Source organism: Ambystoma mexicanum, chromosome 8 (assembly GCF_040938575.1).
Source record: "Ambystoma mexicanum isolate Mex_15411 chromosome 8, UKY_AmexF1_1, whole genome shotgun sequence".
In the NCBI taxonomy this organism is placed as follows: domain Eukaryota; kingdom Metazoa; phylum Chordata; class Amphibia; order Caudata; family Ambystomatidae; genus Ambystoma; species Ambystoma mexicanum.
Genome location: NC_090929.1, coordinates 1582933696 through 1582960385, shown reverse-complemented (window position 1 = coordinate 1582960385; position 26690 = coordinate 1582933696). Strand labels below are relative to the sequence as shown.

Here is a 26690-nt window from a genome sequence, read left to right as displayed (position 1 = left end):
GAATAATGGCCATCCCATTTGGACTGTTAGATATCCAAAAGCAGAACACCTACATCTATTAGAATTTGGCTGATTAGTGAGGTCCTCAAGAGGCCCAGGAGAAGCTTGGGGGAGGGTCAGCTGATAAGGGAAAGCCAGGAGTGAAGCATCATGTGATTTGCAATATGAGGAGTAATTGGTGATGCCAATACATGTAGTCTCATGACAGGGAGGCATGGTGGTGGTGCCTGCATGTCTTGTATCAAGAGAAGCACTCCATTATTGTAGAGAGCTAATTTGACTACAGAGGTGTCCACTGAGTTTATGTTAATGACCAAGTGCACACCATGTGACTAGGCCCATGGAGAGGGTGATGTTCTCCGGGACCTGCCAATCAGGTAGCGGGAACCCAAGGTGACAGAGTAGGAGACCACGTGTTAGAGGCCAGGGATAGATTAAAATGTGGCCAATCGTCTGAGAGACTACATGAGACTGGTAATATGTATATATGCAGTAGCCTATGAGGGTGTAGGATGAACACTGTATATTGTGTGTGTCACACGTGAGAATGTTTGGCTTTATAATGTTGTGTTTGTTTTGAACCTGCCAAGATCTCCAGGGTAGTTGGGATCTACAGGATCATCCATCTCCTTTTTCCTTTTTGTATACCAAATAAATCTTGTTTTCCTTGCAAAGAAGTGTTCCAACTTTTTTCCTTAGAGGATTGCTTTTCTTTGTCTGGTTGTCTGGAGGTCTGTCATATAGTTCCACAAAGTTCTTATGTTAATGTTGGTCCTTTATATTCAGTTAATGATTGCCAGCTTTAGGTACATGGATACATGTAGATCCATGATCTTGGCTGACTTAGTGTGTAGTTTCAGGTGGATTATGAGAGTCCAGCAACATAACTTGAACACATAGAGTTACAGAAATCTGAAGTATATCACCAACCACCTTCCATACCGTATTCAAATATGTATGTGCACTAACATTATATCAATCCACAGGCCCACAACATTTAAAAAATGCCAACATTGATCTGACTTCATCGGTTTTAACTACTACGGAAAAAATACAATTCAGTGTAGGCAATACAAATTGAACTGAGAAGTTGCAGAGAAGCCAAATAATGGTTAGAGCGGGAATGTTAAACATGAATGGCATTCAACGTCAGTGTCTGCAGAAACATGACAGGTTGAAGGCTAAAATTACTGATGAAGACATTTGAACAAATAGTTTATTACATGACATTGTATATATAAAAACACAATTAAAAGAGGGTAAAGTGACACATGAAAAACTAGTTGTGAAAGAGGAAACAAAATCTTTTTCCCATTCCTGATCACATTCTTTTTTCAACATCAACATAAATGAATAAGTCAGATGCCTTTACTCTATGCCAGCTCGGGCGAGGGTGCACATCTTTTTGGTCAGTCAGTAGCGGGTGCCTTTCAAGTATTCTCTTTTACAGGTTGATAGTACCACCCTTGCCGGTTGGACACAGAGGTTAGTCTAAAATGTGTCTAAAGTTGAGAGAATGGGATCCACGCAAGAGTTTATCTAGTTAACAAATACAACTTTAAACCGATTTTGGACATAAAATGGGGTGCCTTTCAACTACACTAACAAGCTGCTTGTCATGGTCAGCATATGTTTTTAGTTTGAATTGTATAACCACTACACTATGTTGTTTGGAATTTGCTGAAGTGTGAAGAAGGATTTCTAGAGAAAAGGGGAGAGTAAAAGATGAATATTGAACTTTGGTGCATAATACTGTGAAATACCCAGACCAGGAAACACTGCGGCAAATAACATAAGAATGACTGTGAATTGAAAGCTGCAAAGTAGAAGTGGTCCTGCAGAGGTCTGTAGAAAAAAGAGCCATGCACACTGGAAACTCTTCGACATTAGGAAACTGTCTGAGACCTATTAAGAGAGACTGATGTGAACTTTTACTTTGATAGGTCCAAGCCCGATTGAGGTAGACCGATATGAATGTTTGCTTTGTGAAGTCCCAAGCCTGACTGAGGGAGGTCGATGTTAACTTTTGCTTTAAGAGATCTGAACCCGACAGAGGGGGACCGACATGAACATTTTGGTGAACTGTGTTTTGGTAGACTTTAACATGGAAGGCCAGGCGGGCCTCGATCCACTGACTTTGTGTTAAGAGCCTAAGCCAGAGTATGTCATCTTGCCTACAGGGACTGCCATACTCCATTCTGTCCAACTTGGGGAGGAGAGCTGACTCAGCCGCATTTATTCTTTATATTTGAACAATGACTTTCCATTGCCTACTGTAAGAGGATTCAATTCAACACTACAGCTAAGTCAACGCCTAGTCTAGAATACTGAATGAAAACCCTTATTGATATATCTTTATGTCCAGTTCATGCGTTCTAGATGACTACCCCTATATAACACCCCTCTCTTGGAATCCCTCTGACCCCACTGAGCCAGGAAGTAGTTCTGTTTTGCAAGTTAAAAGGTTTATTTGATAATTTAAACAATAGATATATATATATCACACTTTATCATAAATTAATAATTGAATATCACACTTAGCCTGAGCAGTAATCAATAATGGATAGTCTGGCACTGGCACACTTGTGAATAGGAACAGAAGAATAAGGTGGTAGAGAATGCTTTATATAAGTTCAGATGGATGCAATGTTGAAAGAAAAATGCAATACAGAAAATACTCAATATGATTTCAACAAAACAATGTAATCACTTTTCTCTGGCAATTCACCCCCCCTTTTATGCAATGCAAGAAAATGGAAGGAAAGCACACAATTCTCAGAAATGCAATCAAATGTAATTCAGTTCACCCCAGCAAGCTTAGACTACAGAAGTTTGAAACACAGGCCCAAAATGCTTTTATATGTGCTGGCAATGAAGTGAAAAATATGCTAAAATGCTTTTAATTCCCTCTAGAGGTTCAGGGTGAGTGGTGTCAAGTTAATATTAGTCCAGGCTCACTCTAGCAATGATTCAGGGATGGTTCTTAAGAGGCAAACAAATTTTTAGCAAGGAAAGCAAGGAAGCTGCTGTTTTCACACGTGGAGAAATTTGCAAATCGCGGTAAAATTCACGAATGCGTTTTTCGCGATTGCGGCAAGAGTTTAGGGAATAGGAATGCGGTTCTAGGTTTGTTGAAAAGCCAAGATTCCCAGATTTCAGAGGAAAGTTACTGCAAGTCTCTAAGACAAACGGTCACGGAGATATGAGCGATATGGTAAAGGTCGTTTTTCAGATTTGAAATTTTAAAAGTTCAAAGTGACAGTTACAGCTAGCAACTAGAAAATGACAGGTGACAGCTTTGCAAATGACAGGTGACAGGAGGCAGTTCTACTTAGATTAAAATAGCTTGGATTAGATTATTTTAACTAAGAGATTGGTTCTGCACAGTTCTGCTAGGTACTCACAATATATTTAGAAATAGAAGGGCCTCGCCACGGATCTGGTCAACAGGTTCTCTTCACTCGCCACGGACGGTCTCTGCGCACAGCGTCTGGGTCAGCTCTACTCTGCTGGTCTGGTCTGGGTCTCTGGTTCTGATCAGGTCTGTGGGTCCGGATACAGCGGTCTCCGGTTCAGCTGGTCTCTCTCTGGATACAACACTGCTCTCTGGCAAATGGCAAGAGTTCTTGCAAAGAATTCAAACAGCTCGCCTGGCTGTGATAATGGCAATGATTTGAGGCCTGCTAAAGAGGGATTTAGCTTGTAGTTGACCTCTCTGCTACAAATTCTGAAGTAAAGTCTTGGTCTCTGAAGGTGGATAGATTGAAGTCTCTATGTTGGCTCTCTGGAGGTTGATGGAGGTAAAGTATGGATTTTCCCGGCAGAGCGTCCCGCAGCAGATGGAATTGAATGTCTCTATCTGTCCTGACTGTCTGCTTTTATGTGTTTTGAAAATGGGTGGAGAGGCTAGCTTCCTAGGCCCTACCCCTCTCCACTTGTCATTGGCCACTTCATCCTCTTCCCCTTGATTGGGGGAATGAAATGAAGTGTCATCATGATGAGGTCTGTTTATGGTACAGAGAACCCACCCCTGTCAAATTGCACACAATCTATATTTTGACCCAAAAGACATATTTGCACAGGTACACATTTGTTTAAAATTACATGCACCCATCACATATCACAGGAGGTATACCCTGTCCAAATCTGCTCTTCCTGGGAGCTTGCATTCAGAAATGGCAACATTTGCACTTTTTAACTGGTTTCGTAATATCGGACATTACCCCAAATTTACACACATGTGCGCAAGGAGTATGGACATTAAGTGATGAAGTGTCAGATTTTTAACATGCATACATTTTAAGTAATACCCTCTTAACTGCTAGCTTGCCCCCAGATCATACCACCGGTTCTAAAAACCTCTTAAAATGTGGGCAGAAAAATCTCAAGAATTATGGTATTATTTAAATAATTTTCACAAGTCCGCTCTATGAATGATCCATCTTTTTAGAGTTATGTTCTGGCCCCAAAGGGGTGTGGTTTCCCCCCAGCACAAGGTTGAATTTCTGTTTTTTCCAGTTCTGCCAAGCCAGCTTGCTCTCACAGGCAGTGCTCCTCCCCTTTCCTTCCAGGAGGAAGCCACTTTTACGGCCCCCATAATAAAACATTTGCCTGAGTCAGGACAGGGCTTTGTTCAATTTCCTTCAGAGCCCAGGTAATTCAATCAGAGAAGTGTCATATCCCTTTTGGTGGGAGCAGCAAAAGGCAGCTAGGCCTGGGAACACAGCTGTTGGGCAAGTCTCATCTCCTGTCGGGGGTAGCTGGTGGGCAGAATTCAGTTCCTTAAGCCAGGCCCCAGCTAATGTCACTTTTAGTTACCCAGTTTTCTGCATTCAAATAAAACTAACCATTTTTTACATATGCAGCTAAAATGCTGATTCTAAGTTTAAAACTATGACATTTAAACAATTGCAACCTATGTGACACTCAAAGTAGGTCACTCATTTCTTTTAAACATTTAGATTTTTAGTGTCTTTCAGTCCAAATTTACTTAAACTGCTGAAATCCACAGCTCAGCCAGTCTTGTTATAAACCTTCAAGTCACTTCAGAAATAACTTTACATTGTATCCACCGCTCAGTAAGTCTTTCTTTGGCATGCTTTGGGTTCATTTATTCAGTTTTACACAAAAAAAAGTCTGGTGTTGTTTTAAAACGCCGGCTTTCTGATAGTGGTGAGTACTGGTAATGCACCCATTTTTGGGATTTAAGAAAATGAATTCCCCACAATTCTAGGTTGCTTTTGGCAATCAGCATTGCCATTCCCAATGGTTTCAGACTACTGTGTGGGTAGTCCAATGGTGGTTTTAGGCAGTGCCCTTCTGTGCCCATAACATCGGCAAAAATGAGTGGCAGCCTATTCTTCATGCACTTCCCTGTGCATTTTCTGGGAAGCTCTGGCCATCATGATGTTTTCCATGTCAGTACTGCACAGTTTTGAGGTAGGGCTCGGATGCATGGATAAAAACATCCCACAAGCCCCCCTCTTGCGATGGCCATTCTGTTTCACTGATGGGACTCGCAAGACCTGGGATGTTTCCTCATCTTCTTCCAATAGATGGCACAGTTCATCATCATTTCCTCCATCCGGTCGGATCGATCGGTTCTCCTCGCCGGTCCTGATGGGAATATTGGGCGGTACACTGGGCCCCTCGCGTTTCTGCTCCCGGTCTCCGGATCGTCCTCCTTGGCCCGTCTCCAGGTTTTCTTTCTCCTAGGACGACAAAGGAAGAGCGGCAATACCTATTCATGGACATTTCTCCTCCACCATTGATATAGTGGGGTGGCATATAAATTTATAGTCAAAACATATGAACATGCACATTTCTTTTTGCATTCAAAAACAAAAACACCCACATTGAGAAACTCAGAATTTGATAGGCGATATGTCGGATATTTTAAGTTAGAACTGAATTAATCTGAGACAGTACCCTCTAGGATTCCAGAGGATTCCTCCAGTTGTTGCAGAGTGTGCCTGGGATGGCAACACTTCAACTGGTTAATGTGGACCCACTTGTCTTCCCCCTCTGCCAAACCGCCTTTGGGGATGCGGATCTTGTAGGCCACAGGGGAGATTTTGTCTATAACCTCAAAGGGTCCCTTCCATGTAGGCAAACATTTTCGCTGTTTGGCCTGGTTCCTTTGGAAATTGTATAGATAGACCCGGTCCCCCACCTGATATTCCTTCCTGGAAGTCTTCAGGTCATAGTGGGTCTTCATGCTATCAGCTGATCTTTCTAGATTCCGCTGAGCATAAGCAAAAGCATGTTGAAGGTGTTTCCTTAAATTCTCCACATACTCATGAGTTGTGGAGACATTTATTAGTGTCTGCTCTTGGGTCCTGTAGAGCAAATGCTGCGGAAGCACCATCTTGCGCCCAGTCATCAACTCAAATGGTGACATTTTGGTTGCAGATGAAGGGGTAGATCTGATGGCCATTAGGACCAGAGGTAATCGGATATCCCAACTTGGCCCAGAATCCGCCACAAACTTTTTTAATATGCTCACAATGGTTCGGTTATATCTCTACTGCCCCAGAAGAAGCTGGCCGGTAAGCAATATGCAACTTCCTTTTGACCCCCAGTATCTCCCACATCTTTGTCATTACTTCACTGGTGAAGTGGCTACCCCTGTCTGACTCAATCCTTTGAGGTAGACCAAAACGGGAAAAGATGTGGTTAATCATCAAGGCAGCTGCGGTTTCTGCCTTGCAATTTGGGGCTGGGAGACATTCCACCCACTTGGTAAACAAGCATGTAACGGTCAACATGTACTTGTTTCCTCTCGACGAGCGAATCATAGGGCCTACAAAGTCGATTTGCAAATGGCAGTGTCATCCCCCGCTTTTGGAGAGGCGCGCGGTGTGTGAGGGACGTCGGCTGAAATTGCGCACACACAAGACACCCCTTCAAGTATTGGTCAAGGTCCTGCCCCATGTGTGGCCAGTATGCAACCTCTCTTAAGATTTCCAGTGTTGTGTGAAACCCCCTATGACCGGCGGTGGCCGCATCATGGGCGTGACTTAACATCAGGCTTCGGAATGAGGTAGGAACCACCCACTGATCGTGGCCAGCTTTGGATTTCCTTACCAGCAAACCGTCTTGGATTCGGAACATTTTTGGACATTTCATCAACACTCTTAGGTCCTCTTTCCCAGTGTAATTGGTATCCGTCAGGGGAAAGTTCTCAGGGTCCTCAAGGTGTTGGTAAAACTTACCAATAATTGGATCCCCCTTCTGAGCTGTAATCAAATCAGCATCAGGGGTCTCCTTACTCCATTGTGCAATTGAAAGGTCGTTGTGAGCATTTGTCTGGGACCTAGTGATAGCAGTGACCTGGATTTCCCCCAACAGGGACTCAATCTCAATTAGATCCCCTTGGATGGCCCCGGTTTTGGCCAGCTGATCAGCTAAGTCATTTCCAGTTTTGTCTGGTCCCTCTACTTTGGAATGACCCTTGATCTTCTTCCAATAGATGGTCATCTCATTCGAGGTGACCAGATCATCAATGTTTTGGATCAACTTCCCATGTTTCAAGGGTTTGTTATTAGCACATAACATGCCTCTGGTTTTCCAATTAACCAGGTGCTCCACGAACCCGTTCCGTACATAATCCGAATCTGTGATTATGACCAGTTCGTGGAGTTGATGCTGGACAGCAGTGAGGATGGCCTGATGCACAGCCATCAATTCTGCCACCTGACTACTTCTGGGACCAATTTTGTACCCAGCGGAGGGTTCTGGGAACTCCTTCACCCATGCATTCCCTACGCCGGCCACCAGTTCTTTCTCCCCGTTGTTGTCAACATGGTAAGAGCATCCATCCACATAGACAGTGGGCATTCCCTCACACTTGTCCTCTTCAAAGGCTTTGTGTGGGGAATTAAGGTATGCCTCGTGTTGACCTTGATTTTTAGACTTTTGTCCTTGAGACAGTTTTCTCTGGCACAATCATGCAAGTCAGCCAGACCTTGCGCGAGGGGACTCTTCTTGTTTTGGCCATATCTGACCTCCACAGGAAAGCCTTGCATTGACAGAATCCAGGAAGTAATTCGGGAATTACTCACATTTCCGGCCCGGATTCTATCACTTTGGAGATATTGCAGAGGCTGGTGTGGAGTCTCCACTATGATGTGTTCCCCCTGGATAAACGGGCGGTAATTCTTCAATGCCCACACCGTTGCCAGGAGTGCCTTCTCACAATCGTTGAATTTTTCCTCCACAGAGGATAAAGTTTTGCTCGCATAGGAGATTACTTTATTGACCTTGTCATGCTTTTGGTATAATACTGCCGTCAAGCACGTATTAGAGAACCCCGTCTCCAGGAAGAACTCCTTGTTTCTGACAGGGTAAGCTAGGCAGGGCGCTTGTGAGAGGCTTCTTTTGAGTTGTCTTACTGCCTCGGATTGTTCTGGACCCCATTCCCACTTGACCCCCCCCCTTCAAGAGATGAATCAGGGGTCTGGTGATCTCTGCGTAGCCCTCAATGAACTTTCTGCTGTAATTAGTCAGTCCAAGGAGGCTCCTTAGTTCCCGCAGAGTTGTGGGGTCTTTCAGTTTTTGAAGTGCTTCCACTTTCTTTTCCTGGGGACAGAGACCCTGAGGAGTAATCTCATGCCCCAAGAAATTAACACGGGTTCTACACCACTGTGCTTTCTGAAAGGAAAGTTTTGCTCCGGCGGCCCTCAACTGTGTCAGAACATAACGGATCTCCGCTATGTGTTCCTCCACAGATGAACTTTTGATGAGGACATCATCTACATAAGCCAGGTTACCCCTCGCACCCAGGTCGGGCATGGCCTTATGTAGGAAAATGTTGAATTCATTGCCGGAGTTGAGGTATCCGAAGGGAGTCCGGGTCCATGTGTATTGCTGGCCCCCAAAGGTAAAAGCCAGCTTGTATTGGTCCTCCCTACTGACAGGCACGGTCCAGTATCCATTGGTCAGGTCTATTGCAGTGAATACCTGTGACCCCTGGATCTGGGCCAGCCCTTGGTCAATGTAGGGCAGAGGCCATCGGGAAGTATGGACCCGTTTGTTGAGCTCCCTAAGGTCAGTGCAGAGTCTCCACTGGCCGTTTGGCTTCAATATTTCCAGCACCGGATTATTGAAGGTGCTGTGGACTGGACGGATTATTCCCCGGGACTCAAGGTTCTTAATTATTTCAGTAAGGGACTCCATTGATGCGAGAGGCAAGCGATATTGCTTCACAAACACAGGAGTCATGCCAGGGTCCGTGGGGATTGTTGTTGTGTGGATGTCGGTGCGGCCACAGTCATATGAGTCTACCGCAAAGAGATCTTGAAAATCCAAGAAAACTTGTTTCAACTTTTGCTTTTGTTCCAGAGTCATACAGGCATCAGCTAGGTTGACTCTCTCTTCCACCATCTGCCTGAAGCCTGGAAAGACTTCTGGTTTGGCTATTTCAGCGGCCTCCTCCAGCTGGGTGGAGAAGTCCCTGGTCAGAGTGCTGATTTGGACTGGAGGCTTCAGGTGGGAAAGGCAGCCCTCATGGACCTGGAAAATCACCTCATCCCTCCTGAAGTCACAAGTCACATCTTCCTTACCATAAGGGCAAGAAGTGTACACCAGGAAGTTCCCCCATGCCGGGTAAAAATCCTGTCTGGTGTTGTATTGTCATCACTGTCACTGTCAAAGCAGTCCTTGGGGATTGGCCCTAACAGTTCATTACCTAAATCTATGGAAAAATGTCGGTCATCAACCGCCATTCCAATAATGGTGCCTGCGCCTAGAGTAATACTCTTTAAGTCGCTGTTATCCACCTCTATTGGAATGGTGTCATGTTCTATGTTGACTAATGGAGTTGGGTTTACCCCCAACCCTTGCTGTTGGAGAGAAGCGTTTAGATGTATGTAAGCATCAGGGTTTTGCAGATATTGTCCTCTTTTAACTTTCACTTCCAGGGAGAATTGTCGGGTCCTTTCTGGGATGGTGACTTCCTCTTTGATCTGAATTTCAACTGCATAAGGTAGCAATTGAGCTGACCTAAATGCTTTTTCTGGATCATCAAAGCCCATGGGATTATCCACTAATCGGGACCAAGCTTTGAAGTTTATTAGGTCCAAACTAATGGCAAAGCGATTGAGAATGTCACTGCCTAAGTAAAAGGCGGCAGTGACGTCTCGCACGACCCAACAATTATGGACTATGCTCTTGTTGCCAATGGAGATTTTGAGCATACACCTGCTTGGCAGGAGATGTTTGGAATTAGGCGCTTCCAGGTCCATTTCCCATTTGTCTATCAGTTTGAATGTGGGAATGGCTGGATCTTTTGGGAGTTGGCGGAACATGGCTTCGCTGATGAAGATCTTACCGTTGTTCACACACACTCGAGCGAGAACAGAGTCCTTCCCATCATTTAATTGGACAGGGATGAACAACTGCTCTCCAATTTGCTGAATATCAGCCAGGCTCTGAGCTGATTTCACATCTTTCTGGACTATAGGAGTGGGAGTTTCTGATTGTGGATTAGTATAGAATCTCAGAGTGTTTCCTTCCAGCGTGGAGTACCACTTTAGACTGGAAGGAAGGTTGATTTTCAGAAATAGAGAGGACCCTCCATCACCAGTCTGTTGTCCTACTGCTATTACTGTCACGTCTGGAATTTGGCTATTCTGGAAGTGAAATTCTACTTGGTCAGATTTTTGTTCAACCATGTGGCAGGTGCCGTTTAAACTAACATGGTTGAAACTCTGTTTTAATTTTATGGGTCGGCTAGTCTGGGTCCAGAGGACCTTGTTTACGCAATCTATTAGGGGTGACAACCTTCTCAGGAGGTCATTCCCTAGTAAACAAGGGGTGCCCTCTGGAGTCACAACTATGACTGGGTGTTTCAACTTGTATCGCCCGATCTTAATGTCCAAGTCTGCAGTCCCCTCAACGGGAATTTCCTTCCCGTCAAAGTTCTGCAGTTGTCCAGGAAGAGAGGCGAGAGGAATTTGGTAATTCTCTCCCCTTCCTGCATTCAGTTCGTCAAAGGCCCTTCTGGACAGAAGGGTAGCTTGAGATCCAGTGTCCACCAGTGCCAAAATTGTACCCTGCCCCTGTACTTGTACCGGGGCATAGTATCTTCCCTCCTTCTCCTCAAGGGGGCACAGATAATGCACATTTTTGGACAACTGGTGGGCTAACTTTCTGGTCTTGGACATCGCTAGCGAAGAGATTTGGGCAGAATTCTGTGGAGAGCCTTGGGAATCTGAAAGAAAAAGTAGGCAACTGGAGATCAGAGCCATTTTGGGTTCCCCTGGCTCCGGTTCTGGGCCGCCCCCCCCTTTTTGGAGGCAGTCATCAGGATGGGTTTGAACCAGGGGATTTTCTTGCGGTTGGTTCTGGGATGAGATGGTGGGCGTCGGTAGCTCAGTCTCCACATCTCCCCAGTCTGGATTTGCATCCCTAGGGACCCATTTTTCTTTGGGAGGAGTTCCCCCTCTCTGAAGGAGAATATCCTTTTCCCAGGATCCTCTGAGGATCCCTCTCCCTCAAATTGGAAGATCTGTACCTCCTCCTCAAACTGAGTCTGTTTGGGTCTTTTGTTTCTCCTACCCCCCCCTCTGCCCCTTAGGAGGCAGACTTTCAGGGGCAAGAGATTTTGTTTCCGGTTCCTGGGTTTCCAGGGGCTGTTTACAAGTGAGGAAGGAAGCTTCCTCCAAGGCTTTACACCCCCCTTCCCTTTGTGCCTCCTCCCTGGGAACCGGTGAGTTATCGGGGTGCTGCCCCCGTCATTGTTCTGGGGCACCAGGTCCAGAGTTGGGTGCGTTCTGCGCCGGCATGCCGATCTGAGGGTTCTGCTGAGCCCTCAGTATGTGACCCAGATCCCGCGCCATGTTTTGAACCTGGCGCTCTAACTGGGAAACCCGCTCAAGCTGATACGGGGCCCTGTTTTCTCCCCTGGGCTGATCCCGGGAAGGGTAGCTATCCCTTCTTTGGTAGTACCCCTGGTTGGGAAGATTTGGATACCCCTCCGCCCTTGGCCTCCCCTCTCCCGGATTCGGTTGTCTGGGCTCAGGGAATTGGGGAAAGAAGGGTGGAGGATTTTGGGGCTGGAAGTTGGGTGGATACCTGGGGAAGAAGTTCTGCCCAGGGTTTGGTGAGTTTCTGCCCTCCTGTGAGAAGTTGGGAGGGAAGTTCTCTGGGTTAGGTGCTTGGCTGGATCCCCCCCCCCTTGGGCTGGAGGAGTCCACACATAACCCAGGATGGGTCTGTTTCCCTTGTAACGGGGGCTTACATAATCAGGAGAGCGAGGGACCCCATTTGTGGGGCTGCCTCCCTGGCTCCCTGTCTGTGACTGGCCCGAGGACCTTCTGGGCCTAGCATTATTAGGTGCAGGTAGGTTTTTAGGCCCCCCCATCTCCAACTCTAAAACGGGGGTGACCTTTACCTCTGCCACCTTGGCAGCAGCAGGGGTGTTGTTGACTTTGGGGTTTTTGGGCGCATTATTTTTATTTTCTATTGGCTTCTGCACCTCATAGATCCGGGTCGCCTGTTCAATGACCCAGTCTAAAGATCTTTTCTCGTGAAAATCGCTCACGAGCTGGGTCATTATGTATTTGGGCAAGGCATGGAAAAACGTATTAATAAATTCTCTGCTATCCGTGCGCACCCTTCTTGTGGTCTGTGCAAAAGCACGCTTTAACTCCTGCACAAATTCTTGTGGGGCCTGATCCTCCCCACATTGTAAATTGTAGGCTGCCTTGCGAGCCTCTTGAGGATTTCTATGAGTAGAAAAATGTTTCAAGATGGCCGCCTTATAGGCGGACCATCTTAAATGATTTTGGTCCTCCAGCCCCGCAAAGAAACTGGAGTATTCCGGGTAGAAGGTCCACTTTACATATTGAATACAGCTTTGGCTGTCCTTCAAATGGAAAGTCTCCATCATTTGCTCAAACAACTCTAAGTGCTCCCAAACAGAATACTTGGCGTTCTTATGATAAGGCGTGATGACGCTCCTGATTGCCTTAATCTGCTTTAAGGGGTCCTTAAGCAAGGCCCTTTTTGTCTTATTGGCCCTTTTGGTCCGGGTAACCCTTGTCCATTCGTCCTCTGACTCAGAGGCACTACTCCCAGAGGTTCCCGTCTGTTCGTCCAGGTTTTCCCGGATTCTGCGAGCCTGGGAATGGCTGGCAGAATGTGGGGACCTGGTCTCCTGTGTCCTGTACCTCTCAGAGGAGTCTTCAGATCCCTCCTTGCTGCCAGGATTTGATGGGTACCCCCACTGACCTAACTGGGCAGAGGTTTTCAGGATGCCCTTAATGGGCCTACTCTCCTGGGGTTCCCCATCAAATTGCACTGTGCTTGGGTGCCCATACCCGGATGCCCGCCCCTCCATTCCTGGGTGGTACTGGCCTATGAGCCCCATGCTTCTGGCTGGATAGTAATCTGCCATCCCTGTGGCCCTGTGCTCATGTGCGCAAGGGGACATGGGGGTGGCAGAGTCCAGGGACTGAGAGAGATAAAGGCCTCTGGTACTAGGGCTCCTGGGGTTACGCTCAGGAGTTTCTCTTTCCCAGCGAACCTCATCTCTATCCGCCCCTGCTCCCTGTTGCAATGCAAGAGCCTGCGCCTTCAGTTCCTCAGTTAAGGCCTTACTAGACTCTATCAGTCTCTCCTGCATCGCTACCTGTTGTTGGAGTCTATCATTGTGCTGGCAGAGAGCCTCATTCTCTCTCTGTGCCTCCTGATTGGTCCTGGAGCACTGGGCCAGTCTTTGCTGCAGGAGGGTTACCTCCTGAGCTGTATCCCTATTGGCCTGCTCCTTTCTTGCCAGAGCATCCTCCACCCTCCTGGTGTGTTCTAACAAGTTCTGGCGTTCTTTTTGGAGGTCACCCAGCCCCTGGCGGGCCCAGTGATTTTCTTCTGTTTTTTTTTTTAAATGGCAGACTTCCTGGCCTAAGGCGTCTCTTTCCTGGCTAAGAGCCTGCATTTGTGCCGCCAGGTCGTCCCTCTGCCTTTGAAAGGCACCAGATTTCTGGCGTTCTTCATCAAACTCTGCCTGGGTATCCAGGTCTTTCAAAATCAGCTTGTTGCTCTCTGCCTTCACACTATCTAGATGACTTTGCAGGGTGGCTACCTGCTCCGTGCATGCCCTGTTAAAGTCTAATTGTTGCTCCAGCTTTTTCTGGCTCTGCAGTAAGGAGTCCAAACTGTCTTGGTGCTCCTTCTGCAGGGCCAGAAATCTAGTATCCTGGTCAGCCTTTTCCTGTTGCAGTATATCCATGTCCTCTTTTATTTTAATGATATACTGCCTACTATCATTTTCTGACTCCTGGCTCCTCTGCAGCCTCTGCTCAGAAGAGTCCAGATCAGATTGGGCCTTCTGTAATGCCAGCAGTTGCCTACTCGCCAGATCTTGGCCTTCAGCACATTTGTCCTGCATGGCTCCCATATATAAATATAAATATGCCGCTACCCTGGCAATCTTGTTGTGCTCATCCTTGGCCTTAGAGGACATATATAGTTCACTCAGGGCCACATGTAAGGGACCCTGGTCTCTCCATGTATCTGACCCTGTTTCCGTGATCTGGGGTGCGATTGCTTGCAACCAGACCGTCTGGTCCTGATGAGTCCACTCACCTCTCACAAATAACTTATGTAAGAAGTGCTCTCTGGCTATTTTCATGTCTACTAAGGTCGTCATTCTAGAGATTTGAGTTCCTTCCTGACTTACAGAAGTTTGTATTTTATTTTTGCAAAACAGACCTTTTCCTTAGAGCGTTCCTTTGAGGAGTGCTTTACAGCGTAACACAGCGTGGTGATCCGACCGGATATATGTATCTGGTCAGCTGGCACGCTGTATTAATCTGCACAAATGGTAGATCTAACCCGAACGTCCCGCTCGAGCCCCCAATGTGTAAGAGGATTCAATTCAACACTACAGCTAAGTCAACGCCTAGTCTAGAATACTGAATGAAAACCCTTATTGATATATCTTTATGTCCAGTTCATGCGTCTGGATGACTACCCCTATATAACACCCCTCTCTTGGAATCCCCCTGACCCCACTGAGCCAAGAAGTAGTTCTGTTTTGCAAGTTAAAAGGTTTATTTGATAATTTAAACAATAGATATATATATATATCACACTTTATCATAAATTAATAATTGAATATCACACTTAGCCTGAGCAGTAATCAATAATGGATAGTCTGGCACTGGCACACTTGTGAATAGGAACAGAAGAATAAGGTGGTAGAGAATGCTTTATATAAGTTCAGATGGATGCAATGTTGAAAGAAAAATGCAATACAGAAAATACTCAATATGATTTCAACAAAACAATGTAATCACTTTTCTCTGGCAATTCACCCCCCCCTTTTATGCAATGCAAGGAAATGGAAGGAAAGCACACAGTTCTCAGAAATGCAATCAAATGTAATTCAGTTCACCCCAGCAAGCTTAGACTACAGAAGTTTGAAACACAGGCCCAAAATGCTTTTATATGTGCTGGCAATGAAGTGAAAAATATGCTAAAATGCTTTTAATTCCCTCTAGAGGTTCAGGGTGAGTGGTGTCAAGTTAATATTAGTCCAGGCTCACTCTAGCAATGATTCAGGGATGGTTCTTAAGAGGCAAACGAATTTTTAGCAAGGAAAGCAAGGAAGCTGCTGTTTTCACACGTGGAGAAATGTACAAATCGCGGTAGAATATGATTGCGGCAAAAGTTTAGGGAATAGCAATGCGGTTCGTTGAAAAGCCAAGATTCCCAGCTTTCAGAGGAAAGTTACTGAAAGTCTCTAAGACAAACGGTCACGGAGATATGAGCGATATGGTAAAGGTCGTTTTTCAGATTTGAAATTTTAAAAGTTCAAAGTGACAGTTACAGCTAGCAACTAGAAAATGACAGGTGACAGCTTTGCAAATGACAGGTGACAGTTAGGAGGCAGTTCTACTTAGATTAAAATAGCTTGGATTAGATTATTTTAACTAAGAGATTGGTTCTGCACAGTTCTGCTAGGTACTCACAATATATTTAGAAATAGAAGGGCCTCGCCACGGATCTGGTCAACAGGTTCTCTTCACTCGCCACGGACGGTCTCTGCGCACAGCGTCTGGGTCAGCTCTACTCTGCTGGTCTGGTCTGGGTCTCTGGTTCTGATCAGGTCTGTGGGTCCGGATACAGCGGTCTCCGGTTCAGCTGGTCTCTCTCTGGAAACAACACTGCTCTCTGGCAAATGGCAAGAGTTCTTGCAAAGAATTCAAACAGCTCGCCTGGCTGTGATAATGGCAATGATTTGAGGCCTGCTAAAGAGGGATTTAGCTTGTAGTTGACCTCTCTGCTACAAATTCTGAAGTAAATTCTTGGTCTCTGAAGGTGGATAGATTGAAGTCTCTATGTTGGCTCTCTGGAGGTTGATGGAGGTAAAGTATGGATTTTCCCGGCAGAGCGTCTCGCAGCAGATGGAATTGAATGTCTCTATCTGTCCTGACTGTCTGCTTTTATGTGTTTTGAAAATGGGTGGAGAGGCTAGCTTCCTAGGCCCTACCCCTCTCCACTTGTCATTGGCCACTTCATCCTCTTCCCCTTGATTGGGGGAATGAAATGAAGTGTCATCATGATGAGGTCTGTTTATGGTACAGAGAACCCACCCCTGTCAAATTGCACACAATCTATATTTTGACCCAAAAGACATATTTGCACAGGTACACATTTGTTTAAAATTACATGCACCCATCACATATCACAGGAGGTATACCCTGTCCAAATCTGCTCTTCCTGGGAGCTTGCATTCAGAAATGGCAACATTTGCACTTTTTAACTGGTTTCGTAATATCGGACATTACCCCAAATTTACACACATGTGCGCAAGGAGTATGGACATTAAGTGATGAAGTGTCAGATTTTTAACATGCATACATTTTAAGTAATACCCTCTTAACTGCTAGCTTGCCCCTAGATCATACCACCGGTTCTAAAAACCTCTTAAAATGTGGGCAGAAAAATCACAAGAATTATGGTATTATTTAAATAATTTTCACAAGTCCGCTCTATGAATGATCCATCTTTTTAGAGTTATGTTCTGGCCCCAAAGGGGTGTGGTTTCCCCCCAGCACAAGGTTGATTTTCTGGTTTTTCATGTCAGTACTGCACAGTTTTGAGGTAGGGCTCGGATGCATGGATAAAAACATCCCACACTACATAAACTCCTTTTCACACTTTTTGTACGAGATATAAAACAGGCATTAGGTTTTTGTTAGTATAGGCCATTTTGACTTGATGGACCCAACTAGGACTATTTTATTTATTATTTGATGGTCGAGACTACTCCCATTTTAGCTGTAGGGCAAAGTAGGTGTTTCTCCAACCCCATTGGAACTTCAAAAAAGTGTTCTGAAAATTGTACCTTTTGTGTCAGTGTCATTCTTGTGATACCATTCCTCCATCGAGCTTTGAGCAGTTTGGTTCAGTCTCTCCTAGTTATCCTTGGCAATAGTTTGACAGGCCACAGATGTAGCAAGTGTATGCATTTCTTGATACCTTTTTAGATTTACCAAGAAAGCCTTATCAACAGTCTGGACATCATTTGCTTGTGACAGCAGTGGGGCACACTGTTATGAAGCTCAGATCATGTAATTCGACAGTGAAAGCATGTTATCTGAATAGCAGGGGTCAAGATTGTCTGGTACAAACTGCTGCCACCTATAATACGGATATCCCCTACAATGGCGCCCTGTGTGTTGGCACCGTGCTTATGTTTGTAAAGATCAATGGCTCTGGAAGAGTCTGAAGATGTCACTCTTCCATCTTTAATGGTATCAGTTTCTTCAGCAAATGCAGGCAAGAGACTGCTCCAAGAGTTAGATATTCCTCTGACTGTTACCCCTGCCAAAACAGATAATAAAGTTAAAGTTCTTGGTAAAGCTGGGTCTTAGTTATATCTTTCAGAGTCAACTTGTTTTCCTCAATCAAGTTAAATAGTTAGAAAGTTTCAATGTATACACCAAAAACTGTTAACTATAAAGGTATTGATTGATTTATTGAAGAAATCACTAGTTTAAACTAATATTAACATTGATTGTGTTTGTTTTTGTTTCCACAGGACAATTCATCAGCATCAACCATGACATCTCGGGTGGTACCCTGGCCATCTTCAATTACATGTGCATTTATTCTCTAAGTTATCTCCTGAATAGCTCCATCTGTTCTTTTTTATGAGTGAGAGTTGCCTAGCTCTCGACACATTGACAGCACTGAAGGGTTTCTTTTGCAATTAGTACAAAGAACCTCCTTAATGGCGAAAAACTCGCCATCGGATAGAGGACAATTGAATCCTCATTCTCCCTAGCTTTTCATCTAAGGTAAAAGACTCATTGTAATTCTGCATCCCACATTTTGTTAACTTTGTTTTGAAATGAACTAGTCAGTTAGAGGTAAAGATGAACTTCAGTTTCTTTTTTATTTGCCCCTTTTAGATGTTATCAAAAATACCTAAAACTGGAAGCTAAAAAATCTCATAATATTAGATAAACCTGCAACAAACAAGAAAAAAAGGTAGATGCAATTAACAAATCAGAAATGTTTTTTGAAGTGCAACTCTATAGTACTCCAAGGTGAGTGTCCCACTTATACCTTTGACTAATGGACTGATCTTTCTAAAAGTGCTAAATGTTATTTCTATGTATAACTTAGTGATCATTTTCTGTTTATGTATTAAGAATACAAACACATTATCTTATTACTTATTCTATCACAGATACTCTCCTGATGAGCCTTCTGAATTTAAGAAGGTGAAACACGTGTATAGAGTTAATCTGGGTTATGACTGGAAACTGTGAGAATCACAATTGGAAATTATGGAATAAACTACACTTGTAAAATCCTCAATGTGCAAATTGAGCCTTTTGAATCTCACTTTGCAAAAACAAACCGAAAAATCGACACTATACAAAAGAATTGAAATGTAAACAAGGGTAAATAACCTTTTGAATCAGTTGACCCAACGTGGATAATATCGTTTATAAGAAAGAGCACTGAAGGGTTTGTTTGGGAAGTGATGGTGCTTCAGGATTGGAATTCGGGGCACATTTTTTATCTTTAAAACCACCAGTTATTTACATGTTAGAAATGTGGGACACAAGTGGAGGAAAGAAAATCAGTTCAAGGTGAAAGGAAACTTTATCCCTTTCTCATTTCGGCTTCATCTGCCCCCTGAAATCTTCCCCATTGATGGTTATTTTGGTTGACAACCAGCCCTTATTGGAAGATCAGAAGGATTGTACCATGGCCCTAATGCATAAAGTGCTTCATTGGATAAAAAGACGATGTCATTGAAACTAGCAATTCAAGTATGAACTATTATTACTAAAACCTTGTGGATGGCTGGGGTTGGAAATAAATAAGAAATGCAAGGCTATTGCGATGTTTTAACTTTTAGGAATGTACTGCTAACCAGTTTATTTTTAATTTTGTATTTATTTATTTTTCAAATTGAACATAAGACATAATCAACATAACTGATGGACGGTGGTAGACAATACATAAAACAGCATTCGATCTTATTGTCATCTTTGGAAAGGTACACATTCAACAGCTGGATATACTTACCCCTCCAGGGGGTGACTTCTGTGACCTATATACTCCTGGTAAGACCGGTCTACACTTCCCTTCCAGCCCTTTACAGGATGTACAGCCTATATGGGCCCCAAAGTAACTTGCAAAATTCTGCTTCTCTTTCAAAGCATAAGGTGATATCTCTTAGCCAAGCCTCCAAGAATGGCACTGAACTGCTCATGCCTGTTCTTGCCACTGTCTGCTTAGATAATCTAACACCAGTACCAGCCCCAAAAAATCTTCATGTCCCTGTTTTTACGCTACCCTTCCAATCCAGAAGGCCAACAAACAGTGTGGGATTAATGTGCTCCCCTGTGCGGTGTCAAGACCCTAATCCAGAATTCAGTGATCGGTGTACATTCCCACCCAATTGTTAGGCAGAATCATATGCAATACCCTTTGGGAACACCACACACAATTAAGACTACAAGTGCAAATTCACCTTTGGTACAAACCTTTACTACGCAGTAAAGTGGTAGCGATGGCTGAGCAGCCAGATTTATTTTAAGAGTAAAGTGAGCAGTATCAGAAGTTACACAAAGGACAGCAATTGCTATGGTTCAAACACACACTGACTCAAGGTTTCTGAGTAAAATAATATACATTTATTTACACTACCAGTTGTAAAACAATTCACTATTATCAAGTAGCAGATAAATCACAATATCAATATGCTACACAGCACCCAATCAGTTCTGGACAAGTTAAGCTCAAAATGAAGTGTGAGCAAAATTGCACTCCAGCAATTTAAAAAGGGTGGGTAAGACAAGGTTATACAAAATCAAACAGCACCAACAAGTAAGTAGGCAGGGGAATCTAGAAAAGGTTCACTACAATGAGGATTCAAATCAATAGGCCTGGGCCAATGTTAATGATTCAGAGTCTTTGCAGAGGATCACACAGCTCAGAGTAGTTTGCGGTTAAGTCTTTGCCAAGAGTTTGAAACGAAGTTGGTCGAAGGAAAAGTTATTTAAACTAGTAGAGAAGGAAAAGCCCTCGGATTGGCAAAAGATTTAAAACATTTTCACCGCGGTTGGACGAAACGAACAACCGGGTTTGAACAGTACCTTAGAAGAAGAAGAATGCTGTAGCTGAGGCAGAAGTTCCTGGCATATCCTGCAGGCTCACGGTTCTTTAAACGAATGTCGGACTGACACAAAGGAGGAAGACTGGAGGGTCCTGCACTGCCCAGGGAAGAAACCAGCAGCAGAGCAAAGCAACACATAAAAGGTGCACTCCTTAAAACCCAAACAGGGTCCGGTCCTCCTGGCTATCCGGTTCACTGCAGCGATGCACAGCAAATTTGACCAGGGGAGAGAGGTCTTGCTCATTGTTTGGCAAACTGGTTGGTCTCACCAGCTCAAGGGAAGAAGATTCCTTGCAGATCTTCTCTGTTGTCGAAGTTTAGGAGATTCGGACCCGCAGCAGAGCTTCACCGGGAGGTTCAGTAGTTGCAGCAGTCCTCTTCCTTCATCTTCTCTTCGGTTCTCTCGATCCTGTGACTCCTCCACCTGCTGAGGCTGAGTGTGAGGTACAACCCTGTGTGGTTGACCTAGCTTCTGAAGAGTCAGATCTGGAAGACTACATAACTCTAGTTGGAGATCTGGATCCTGTTGACCATCCTGAGCTGCAGTCTTTACTGGCAGAAGGTGGACACAACAGGGCAGACTTCAGCAGAGGACAAAGAGAGTGTCCTACTCTTGAAGGTCTTCACCTACAGGCAGCTTTTCAGCTTGACGGGCAGGAGCCTGGGAAGCATAGGTTGAACTGGGAAGATGGCCTCTTCTACAGTGAACCGGCTGAGTCTATGCCTGGGGACTGCAAAAGACTTGTAGTGCACCTAGAAAACAGACTCCAGTTCCTACAGTTGGCCCATGAGATACATTTGGCTGGTCATTTGAGTTTGAAAAAGACCATGGAAAGGCTCTCCTTAAACTTCTTCTGGTCTAGAATGGGTTCAGAAGTTGACAAATTCTGTAGTTCACACTTGCCAAACCTCTGGCAAGAGTGGAGTAAAGAATGTGGCACCCTTGGTGCCTCTCCCATTGCTGGGAGTTCCTTTTGAGAGGGTGAGCATCAACATTGTTGGTCCCCTTGACCTTCCCACGTCTTCAGGAAACAGGTTCATCCTGGTTGTAGTAGGCCATGCTACTAGGTATCCTGAAGCAATATCTATGAGGACTGTTACAGCTCAGGCTGTGGCTAAGGCTCTATTTGGTATTTTTACAAGAGTAGGGTTTCCTAAGGAAGTGATATCCGACAGGGGATCCAATTTTATGTCCCACTACATGCAAGCCATGTGGAAAAACTGTGGTGTCACTTACAAGTTCTCTACAGCCTACCGTCCACAGACAAATGGACTGGTAGAGAGGTTTAATCATACTATGAAGAACATGATAGGTGCTTTAGAAGAACCCCTTAAAAGAAAGTGGGACCTTCTACTGCCATGCCTTCTCTTTGCTTATAGAGAAGTCCCTCCGGAGGGAATTGGTAACAGTCCCTTTGAACTTCTCTATGGCCATCCAGTCAGAGGTCCTTTGGCTCTGATTAAGGAGGGGTTGGATAGTGTTCCTTCCCCCAAGCCAGTCAGAGTGACTGACTATGTGATAGGTCTCCAGAGGAGAATGTCAAACATGATGGCAGAAGCTAGTGATAACTTGAAAGCAGGTCAGGCTCTGGTCAAACATTGGCATGAACAGAAGGCCAACATGATTGAGTTTACTCAAGGCCAGCTTGTACTGATTATGGTGCCAACAACGTAGAGGGCCTTGCAGGACAATTGGATAGGACCCTTCAAGGTTGTGGGCAAACCTGGAGAGGTGAACTATCTGGTGGATTTAGGCAGACCTAAGGAGGCTTCCAGAGTCTTTCACATCAACCGTTTGAAGTCATATGTCTTAGACCAGAAGTGGGAGCTTTGCTTCTAGCTTCAGCTGAAGAGGAGGAGGTGAGTGGACCTCTACCTGACCTACTCAGAGACCAACCTTTAGATGAGAAGATAGAAGGATTTAATCTCTCTTCTAATCTGACATCTGAACAACAGGATGAGTGCAAGTTTCTGTTAAATCAGTTTGCCTCACTGTTTTCCCTTTCACCAGGCTTAACGCCTTGGGGCCAGCATGAAATTCTAACTGGCGACGGTTTACCTGTGAAAAGCAGAGGTTACAGAATGTCAGAACATGTAAGATACCACATAAAGGAAGAGATCAACAAGATGCTTGATCTCGGGGTTATAGAGACATCTACAAGTCCATGGTCTAGTCCAGTTGCTCTAGTAGCAATGCAGGATCCAAGGAGTTGAGATTCTGTGTTGACTATAGATCTTAAAATAAAGTCACTAAGACTGATGCCCATCATTTACCAAGGACAGATGAACTGGTGGATAAACTTGGTGCAGCAAGTACCTCAGTACATTTGATCTGACGTCAGGCTATTGGCAAATAGCCCTGGCAGACCATGCCCAGGGATAAACTGCATTTTCAACCCCAGCAGGCCTCTACCAGTTTAAGGTTATGCCTTTTGGTTAAAGAATGCACCTACTACATTCCAGAGGATGGTCAATCGAGTTCTGAGTGGGATGGAGGACTTCTGCATGTCATACTTGGATAACATTGCGGTGTTCAGCCCTACTTGGAAAGAACATGTTGATCACTTAGGATATGTATTGCAGGCTCTTGAGCAGGCCCATCTGACCATAAAGGCAAGTAAATGTCAAATTGGTCAGAGCAAAGTGGTCTACCTTGGTCATGAAGTAGGAGGAGGTGAAATAAGGCCAATGCCTAGCAAAGTACAAGCTGTACAAAACTGGGCCATCCGTGCTACTCAAACCTAAGTGAGAGCCTTCCTAGGTCTCACTGAGTTCTACAGGAATTTCATTGAGAACTATGGGTCCATAGCTTCTCCTTTGAATTTAGTTTCCTCTCCAAAATTGCCTAAAAAGGTTAGAGGGAATGAGGAGTGCACGCAAGCCTTTGAAAACCTGAAGAAAGCCCTTTGTCAAGCTCCAGTCCTAAGAGCTCCTGATTATCACCAACCCCTCATTGTGCATACAGATGCATCTAATACAGGTATAGGTGCAGCCCTTAGTCAACTGGATGAGAAAGGTAGGGAGCACCACATTTGCTTCATCAGTAGGAAACTGAAAGAACCAGAAACAAGGTTGACAACCATAGAGCATCAGTGCTTTGCCATTGTGTGGTCTCTGAAGAAGTTTACACCATACTTGTATGGATCTACTTTTGTGATTCAGACAGACCACCAACCCTTGAGATGGTTAATGAAAATGAAAGGGGAGAACCCAAAACTACTAAGATGGTCAATCTGCCTGCAAGGGTTTGATTTCACCATTGACCACAGGTCAGAATGTCACCACCAAAATGCTGATGGTCTCTCTAGGATGTTTATAACCGACTAGAGTGAAGAGATTCATCCAAGAGTGGATTTAATCCTCCTGTCCCTTAGTCTGGGGGGACGGGGGGGTCGAGTGTTAGGGATAATTCTCCAGAATGGCTAATTTCCCTTAGCTACTGAGTCCCTCAGCAGGTTTGCTGGATTTCTAGGATTTATTTTTTCACCTGGTAAGAGTGTGAACCTTTTTTTCTCCTCTCTTACATGTGTTTTGCTGTTTGTTTTACATTTTTGTGTTCATAGATTGAGGAGCCTCACCTACTCCATAGGCAGCATCTTTTTACTGTGTGTCACACAGCACCTTTAGTTCAGTGACACAGGGTTGTCTTTTTCAGACTTCCCACTTTAAACTCCATTTTCTGGGACTGACTACTGTCAAGTTGCCATTGACTTAATTAGTATTTCTAAAATCACAGACAAAGTACAAACTATCTTACATAGAGTACTGGAAAGAGTTAATAGTTATCCCTTTTTGTCTGTGTCTCATGGAACATTATTTTGTTCCCTTTTCTTTAAGATTTGGCTGGTGGCAGTGGTATCTACCATGTATTTCCTACCGCGGTCTATGAAAATAGCCTTGGTACTGTTTTAGGCTATGTTAGTAGCCTTGATCTTAAATCTGCTGGACCCCATTTACTTTTATTTGGTTCCGGCTGGATTTATTCACCATTTGTTTTTGTAAAGGTCTTTCTCGTGTTTTACTCTGCGTGCCAAACCAGGTTTGGCTCCTTTGTTCACCGTCCTTTGACGGGCATCTGCGCAGAAGCCCTCCTTAGGTGCCTGAGAGTCTAGGCAGACAGGATGTGAGGGAGGGGTTTTAGGCCCCCTGCACAGGGTCACCTTGGAGACCCAAGTCACACTCTTGTTTGATTGGCTAGGTGGCTGTCCTGCCAGGGCAGCCACCCTGCTGTGTGATTGACAGCCAGATTGTGTGAATGGGGGAAAACTGCATACAAAGCAGGTTTCTAGGACTTGGAAGGCAGAGTCACCATTGGATTGAGAGAACCGAAGAGAAGCTGAAGGAAGAGGACTACTGCAACTACTGAAACTCCTGGTGAAGCCCTGCTGCGGGTCAGAATCTCCTAAACTTAGATGACAGAGAAGATCTGCAAGGAATCTTCTTCCCTTGTGCTGGTGGGACCAACCAGTATGCCAAACACCAAGCAAAGCATCCCTCCCCTGGTTGAAATTGCTGTGCATTTCTGCAGTGAACCGGATAGCCAGGAGGATCGGACCCTGTTTAGGTTTGAAGGAGCGCAACTTTTAATTTGTTGCTTCGCTCTGCTGCCGGTTTCTTCCCTGGGCAGTGCTAGGCCCTCCAGTCTTCCTCCTTTGTGTCAGCCCTACAGTCGCTTCAGGAACTGTGAGCCTGCAGGATATGCCAGGAACTTCTACCTCAGCTACAGCATTCTTCTTCTTCTAAGGTACTGTTTAAACCCGGTTGTTCGGTTCGTCGGACCGCGGTGAAAGTGTTTTAAATCTTTCACCAATCCAAGGGCTTGTCCTTTTCTACTCATTTAAATAACTGTTCCTTCGACCAACTTTGTTTCGAACTCTTGGCAAAGATTTAACCGCAGACTACTCTGAACTGTGTGATCCTCTGCAAAGACTCTGAACCATTAACATTGGCCCAGGCCGATTGATTTGAATCCCCATTGTAGTGAGCCTTTTCTAGATTGCCCTGCCTACTTACTTGTTGGTGCTGTTTGATTTTGAATACCCTTGTTTTTCTCGCCATTTTTAAATTGCTGAAGTGCCATTTTGCTCACACTTCATTTTGAGCTTAACTTGTCCAGAATTAATTGGGTGCTGTGTAGCATATTGAGATTGTGATTTTTCTGCTGCCTGATAATAGTGAATTGTTTTACAACTGATGGTGTAAATAAATGTATATTCTTTTTCTCAGAAACCTTGAGTCAGTGTTTGTTTGAACCATAGCAATTGCTTTCCTTTGTCTAACTTCTTATACTGCTCACTTTACTCCTGAGATAAGTCGGGCTGCGCTGCCATCGCTACCACTCTACTGTGTAATATAGGCTCGTACCAAAGGTGAAGTTGTACTTGCACTTGTAGTCTTAATTGTGTGTGGTGTTCCCAAAGGGTACTGTATATGATTCTGCCTAACACCAATGTGGAGAAATTCAGCATTTAACACTCCACACCACAAGCACATATCTGGGGTCTCTGGATACATTTAATGCTTACATATTATGTGTCATCACCTAGGCCATCACATCACCACTTGTGCCACCTGACTCACCAGATGCCGCCCTCCCTCCTCCTCCCCACCACCGAGTACAGTTGTATCCCTTCTCTGTGCCCTCTCTATCCCACCCCCGATGTATATCTTTTCTGTTGTTACCTCAGAAAAACCCTCCGTTATGCATCTGTACTGTTGTATACCTTTGTAAAGCGCTCCGTTATGTATCTGTATTGTTGTATGCTCTGTAAAGCGCTCCATTGTTTCTCGAAATTAGGTCAGTGCTCAATAAATACAATAATAATAATAACAACAATAATAATAATAATAATAATAATAATGTGTATAGTATAACCAGTGAATATATTTAAGCTGAATCAATTTTAGTCTGTAGCACAAGGATACTGATTTGGTGAGGCTTTGTTACTTACATTGTTCCTGGGAGACAGTCATTCCCAATTCCACCTCCCATCTTATAATTCTTTTAGTACCCAGCAAGGGGGTTTGGCAGCCTCCCAGCCAA

The 26690-nt window shown here is 44.6% G+C and overlaps 1 long non-coding RNA gene across 1 annotated transcript in view; it reads left to right on the top strand.

Moving 5' to 3' along the window:
* Nucleotides 1-19860, top strand: part of LOC138473215 (uncharacterized) — a 338651-nt gene extending 318791 nt beyond the window's left edge. The window contains exon 5 of the long non-coding RNA XR_011268738.1: nt 18050-19860. This is a non-coding gene — a long non-coding RNA (uncharacterized lncRNA). The remainder of the gene's footprint in view (nt 1-18049) is intronic.
* The last annotated feature ends 6830 nt before the right edge of the window (nt 19861-26690 follow it).